Raw genomic sequence first — 7,006 nt, 5'->3', positions numbered from 1 at the left:
TTTACGATTTTTACAATAGCTAAACATAATGCTTAAAACGTCACCAACAGGGGTTCCCGTCCAGAATGGGTTAACGCTGGCGGGGACGGGGGAGCGGGGGGCGGGCGGAGGGAGGGGGGTCTTTTCATAGAAAGCATCAAACACTCAAAGCAAATGGCGGCTCAGAATTGGAACCGCGGCAGCTTTTAAAAATACCCCCGCTGAAATATTGATTTTTTTTCCTTCTTCTTCTTCTTCTTCGTCGTCTTCTTCTTCTTCTTCTTGCCTAACGTAATAAGTGAGAGACTCAAGGGAGGTGTGTGTGTGTGTGTGTGTGTGTGTGTGTGTGTGTGTGTGTGTGTGTGTGTGTGTGTGTGTGTGTGTGTGTGTGTGTGTGTGTGTGTGTGTGTGTGTGTGTGTGTGTGTGTGTGTGTGTGTGTACTGTATGAAAATATGTAAATACAAAAATACCTTTTGAAAAAGTAAAGAGTAAAAAGCACTTTGCAACTTTTTCACTCCACAACTGAGTTGGCACCTCTATGCTGTACGTATGTGTGTTTGTACTGTATGTATGTGTTTGTATTGTATTATTATTATTGTACTATACAATGGGCTCACACGTATAGTAGAATTGAGAAAATATAAATAAATAAATGCTTCATTGTGTTGTGGTTAAAACAGATGTATATAATATTCTTTGGTGAGGTTTAGGGTTAGGATCAGGCACTTCTATAGGTTTAGGACTTATAGGGCTCCATTTTCGTCACCGCTAAACCCCTTATCCCTAAACTTCTTTGCCTTTTTTTACTATTTTGCAAAACATTTTTGAATAGTTGAAATGGCCAGTCTACAAGCTCACAACGTGTCAATGTAGATTGGCTAGTTGAACTATTCAAAAATGTTTTTCAAAATAGTAAAAAAGGCAAAGAAGTTTAGGGATAAGGGGTTTAGCGGTGACGAAAAGTTATGCCCCATTTATACTTTCATGGTTGCGCGCTGATGTCGTGCACCGAAAATCACAGATCTCACAACGTTTTGCCATGCTGTATGTTGTGAGCGCGTTGATCCGCTATTTTTTCTATTTTAGGTTTGGGGTTAAAAATGTCCCCCGTCACAAGTATATGTAATACAAACGTGTGTGTGTGTGTGTGTGTGTGTGTGTGTGTGTGTGTGTGTGTGTGTGTGTGTGTGTGTGTGCGTGCGTGTGTGTCTATGCGCGCGCGTGCGTGCATAAGTGTGTGCATACGTGTGTGTGTGTGCGTGCGTGTGTGCGTGCGTGCATGTATGTTCACCGTACAACGTCTGGAGGGTCTTGTAATTTGAGCCACACATAATTGCTCTAGTATAGTGCTATGGGTGTGGCTCGGGGGATGACATCATTTAGAGTGCAGGTCCTCGTTCGCAGTCGGCTGATGAAAACGCTGAAGTCAGACTTGCATATTCCCCAACGCAGGCTAAATTAGCTTTAACGCACACCTCTCAAAAGCTCGCTCCGCGGGAACAATTACAAGTATCGGGCCATACGCCCGTTTCTTCCATTCAGAAATGAAAGGCCTTTTGAAGCACTTCCATGTAGCCCCCCGGAGGACAGGGTGAGCGCTCGCTTGTAAAAATGTTCCACGTCTAAAAAAAAAACCACACGACTACAACGCCACGGTGTGTCGTTCGGTTGTTCTCAAACATTGGCATGTCAAGGACTTCCAAAGTGAATGTATGTAAACTCACCCCCACTTGTAGAATCATTTGTGTCAGGGAACACCATAAGAGTTGGTTTTGAATTTGGCAAAATCCCCAGGGGGGGATCCCTGGATCCCACTTGGAGAACCGCTGGTGTTAGTTGATCTCGGTCAGTGGTTTTTCACCAGTGGTCCTTGAGGGGGTTCCAGGTGGTCCCCAGCTGAATGATGTACAGTTGGTAACCAAATTAACCCTTATAGATCTTTAACTCTTGAGAGTGTAAAATTAACACCAATTTACGCTCTCAAGAGTTACATTATTGTAAAAAAAGAATTACTTAATTTACAAGAAGTCTACACAATTAGAGGATGTATAAAGAATTGTTATATAACAGCATGGAATTGTGTATCAACAATAACAAAATATTCTTTAGTTTTGTGTCTGAGAGGCTAAATATCATCAAATGGTGTTCCGTGGCTCAAATGCTGAATAAATAATGGGCCTTGATATGAAAACCACTGATCTACGTTTATGAACAGATTGAAACCCCCCACGTAGGAAGTGATTCCAGACTACTGTATCTGCTAGAATAAAAGCCATGGGTTCCTGGCTCCTGCCACCGCGGCAGAGCGACATTAGCCCATTTGGACTTGAGGTCAATTCTACAAAATGTCTTCTAAATCCTCAGAAAACCCTATGTTGTGCTCAAACTTTTTCATGTGAAGGACTGAAGGACCCCAAACATTATTGGTGTTTTCTGGCCACAGAGACTCCCCCCCCCCCCCCCCAGAAGCAAAGATTTGAGTTAAAAATGCTCGATGTGAAAGAATAATATATTCGTAGATTTGCACACATTTTTCACGATTTTTCAAAAATAGAGAGCCGCGCTACGAGCTTGTAGATCTGATATTTTTCAACAGCTAAATATATGAAATAATGGTTAAAAGTGGTTAAAAGCTATAAACGACACAGATGCGTTCCAGGTTAGGCCGTGTCAGGGCCCACACAACCGCCGCGTGTAATTGATCGCAGCCAGGGCAGCGTAATGAGGTGACGGCTTTCCAGCAGCAGACTCTGTCTCTCTCATTATCTTTACCTGGTTTTTAAAAGCCACGGCGAGGAGAGAGAAAAAAAAATAAGGTTATACAACTAATAACAGAGCCCTGGTTGAGGATATGTCTATTCATTATTTATGATGTTTTAACAGCTATTTGGATGGGGGCAGGCTGTGCGTGCGTGCGTGTGTGCGTGCGTGCGTGCGTGCGTGCGTGCGTGCGTGCGTGCGTGCGTGCGTGCGTGCGTGTGCGTTGGGGGACTACATCCTCCTCCTCTTTGCCACTTAAGGCATTTACCAGCTTGTAGACGGTGATGTGATTCTTTTATTAAACTTTATTTATCCCGGTAGATTCAATGGGCATGAGTGGTAGGCCTATATTTCATCAGCAATGCCTTGCTCCACAGTTACTCACGTTCACACCTGCATGGGAGCTGCCCAGTACAACCACAGCCCACTGGAACATTGGGGGGGTTTACACCATTTTCACTGGGTTAGGTTTTTGGAGCGGTGCCTCCGCTCCATTCTGCAGCTATGTGTGTCCCTATGTATACGTGTCCCTGTCCGAGCACGGAAAGCTGCAACACGGTAACTCTGTCATTTCTCGACCGTTTCGGACGTAGGAAGGCTCGCCGGAACAGGGCCGGCCCCCTGGGCGTGTTCCCCGGGGTCTGGATGTTCCGGGGACCCCCACACGGTAACTCTGTCATTTATCAACCGTTTTGGACGCGGGAAGGCTCGCCGGAACCGGGCTGGCCCCCTAGGGGCGTTACTGGGGGCCTGGATGTTCCATAGTTGCACCGCTCAGTTCACACAGGTGTGATTTTTATTTTTATATCCGATCTACAAGCTCACAGCACGTCGCTTCACTACTCATCGTACGACAAAGTGCACAGGTCTTATTGTGGTTAAGTGCTTTGGTCAATTCAATAACGATGCATGGTACCGGTGGCTGCTCATTCACTTCCCCACAAAGATTTCCCCTGCCAGTGTGGGGGATTGAGTTGGGAACCTTCTGGCCACAACAAGCGCTAACCTTTATGCCCAAATTGATGCTGTTATCTTTCAGGGGTAGCAGTGTTAGATTGAGATAATAACGTCACTGGTGTATGTGTTGCTATGTTGACGCTGATGTTGGTACAGTTGACAGTTTTAGTGAACAGATATCCAATTGCATAATTGTGTGACCTATTATAGTGTTGATCTATTACAGTATACACCTGCTGTACAGAACAACACAATGTATTGAAATAACAGAACATTCTAAACTATTATGACACGTAAATAAAAAAGAAAGAATATGAATGAATTACCACAAGGAAGAAAAACTGAAACATGTTATGAGTTCAAGTTCTGAAATGTTACAGCTGTCAGGAGAAAACCAGTCGCATCTACACTACAAACTGTGCTCTCTCTCTCTCTCTCTCTCTCTCTCTCTCTCTCTCTCTCTCTCTCCTAATGTGATCATCATGCCTCTCCATCGCCTGTCTCCTGTAAACTCTCATCAACAACAATCCTCCAGCAGTCTGGACGTGAATGCAACACTGGAGCATTACCGAGCGAGGCTCAAGAATCATGCTCCCCGCGATAGATACTGTATCTGCCTAACAGCCAGGTGTACAGTGGCTGTATACTATAGTACGTGGATAAACACCATTATGGTAAACAAACTGTAGAGGGATTCAGAGAACTATAACTTTCACAACCAGGAGGCATCTGGCTCCTGGTTGCAGGACGCAAGGTAAAAGACAACGATTTTGGCTCTGTTTTCCGCGAGAGTTCAAATAGTTGACCTCGCTTCGTTGGCACGGAGCGCATGCAGGATTGTTCACACTAGTAGCTATAGCAGCACCGGCGGCGACGGCCTGTGGAAGCAGGAAATCCTGACGTTCCTCCACCTGCATCTGGAGAGAGTCTAGGAGCGTTTAGAGGAGAGCATATATATGCTTCTGTATAGCCGGAGGTACAACTCAGTAGTGCACCTTTAAAACACACCGCTTTACTCCATGCATCCTCCTCTGATGCCCCAACCTCCCATTCACCGCTTTACTCCATGCATTCTCCTCTGATGCCCCAACCTCCCATTCACCGCTTTACTCCATGCATTCTCCTCTGATGCCCCAACCTCCCATTCACCCAGTCTCATCATCCCAGCCCTGTACTGTACAAGCAGCTACTGTACATCCCTCCCTCCTTACGACACGTCTACTGTCTAGCTGTCTATCTATGAGTCTAACCACCAGTGGTGGAATGTAACTAAGTACATTTACTTAAGTGCTGTACTTAAGTACAATTTTGAGTTACTTGTACTTGTACTACTTGAGTATTTACAATTTACAATACCTTTACTACTTTTTTCTACTCCGTTTATTTGAAAACTTTAGTTACTATAGTTACTTTGATTATTATTACAAAACATATACATTAAACACTTCAGCCCTATATACATTTCGTCCATTTGAAAATACTTGAAATGGGAATAGTGAGTACTTTCTACTTTTGGTACTTTAAGTATACATTTTGATGCCAATACTTTTGTACTTTTACTCAAGTACATTTTGAATTCCGGACTTTTACATGTAACGGAGCAGTTACATACGTGCATTATTGATACTTTTACTTAAGTAAAACAATTGAGTACTTTTAGTAGTATCTATGAGTCTAACCATCTATCTATGAGTCTAACCATCTATGTATGAGTCTAACCATCTATGTATGAGTCTAAGCATCTATGTATGAGTCTAACCATCTATGTATGAGTCTAAGCATCTATGTATGAGTCTAACCATCTATGTATGAGTCTAAGCATCTATGTATGAGTCTAACCATCTATGTATGAGTCTAACCATATATGTATGAGTCTAACCATCTATGTATGAGTCTAAGCATCTATGTATGAGTCTAACCATCTATGTATGAGTCTAACCATCTATGTATGAGTCTAACCATCTATGTATGAGTCTAACCATCTATGTATGAGTCTAACCATCTATGTATGAGTCTAACCATCTATGTATGAGTCTAAGCATCTATGTATGAGTCTAAGCATCTATGTATGAGTCTAACCATCTATGTATGAGTCTAACCATCTATGTATGAGTCTAACCATCTATGTATGAGTCTAACCATCTATGTATGAGTCTAACCATCTATGTATGAGTCTAACCATCTATGTATGAATCTAAGCATCTATGTATGAGTCTAACCATCTATGTATGAGTCTAACCATCTATGTATGAGTCTAACCATCTATGTATGAGTCTAACCATCTATGTATGAGTCTAACCATCTATGTATGAGTCTAACCATCTATGTATGAGTCTAAGCATCTATGTATGAGTCTAAGCATCTATCTATGAGTCTAACCATCTATGTATGAGTCTAACCATCTATGTATGAGTCTAAGCATCTATGTATGAGTCTAAGCATCTATGTATGAGTCTAACCATCTATGTATGAGTCTAAGCATCTATGTATGAGTCTAACCATCTATGTATGAGTCTAACCATCTATGTATGAGTCTAAGCATCTATGTATGAGTCTAAGCATCTATCTATGAGTCTAACCATCTATGTATGAGTCTAACCATCTATGTATGAGTCTAAGCATCTATGTATGAGTCTAAGCATCTATGTATGAGTCTAAGCATCTATGTATGAGTCTAACCATCTATGTATGAGTCTAAGCATCTATCTATGAGTCTAACCATCTATGTATGAGTCTAAGCATCTATGTATGAGTCTAAGCATCTATCTATGAGTCTAACCATCTATGTATGAGTCTATATAGCGCTCATCCCTCGCTCCAAAGGGAACGAGGGCTCAGTCTTTGATGTGCAGCAGTCTTTTTCCATGAAGAGGACCTGGAATCTAACATTCCTTGTCAACTCCTGCCCAGTGGCAGATGGAGGAGCTCTGGGCCACTGAGACTGCACATCATACACTATAACACCCTCCACCCCCACACCCCCCCACGCACACACATGCGTGCACACACACACACACACACACACACACACACACACACACACACACACACACACACACACACACACACACACACACACACACACACACACACACACACACACACACACACACATTCTGTCTCAGTCTCTCTGTCTCTCCATATCTCTGTCGCCCTCTCTCTCTCTCTCTCTCTCTCTCTCTCTCTCTCTCTCTCTCTCTCTCTCTCAGCTATAACCCAGTCACTATGGACCTGACCCCGTCTCGGTATTCCACTTATTTCTGCTATACCTTTGTGTGTCTGTGTGTGTGTGCGTGTGTGTGTGTGTGT

The sequence above is a fragment of the Electrona antarctica genome (genome assembly GCF_951216825.1).
Source record: "Electrona antarctica genome assembly, chromosome: 1".
Lineage (NCBI taxonomy): Eukaryota > Metazoa > Chordata > Actinopteri > Myctophiformes > Myctophidae > Electrona > Electrona antarctica.
The sequence above is the reverse complement of the archived record's forward strand: the minus strand, read 5'-3'. Positions refer to the sequence as shown.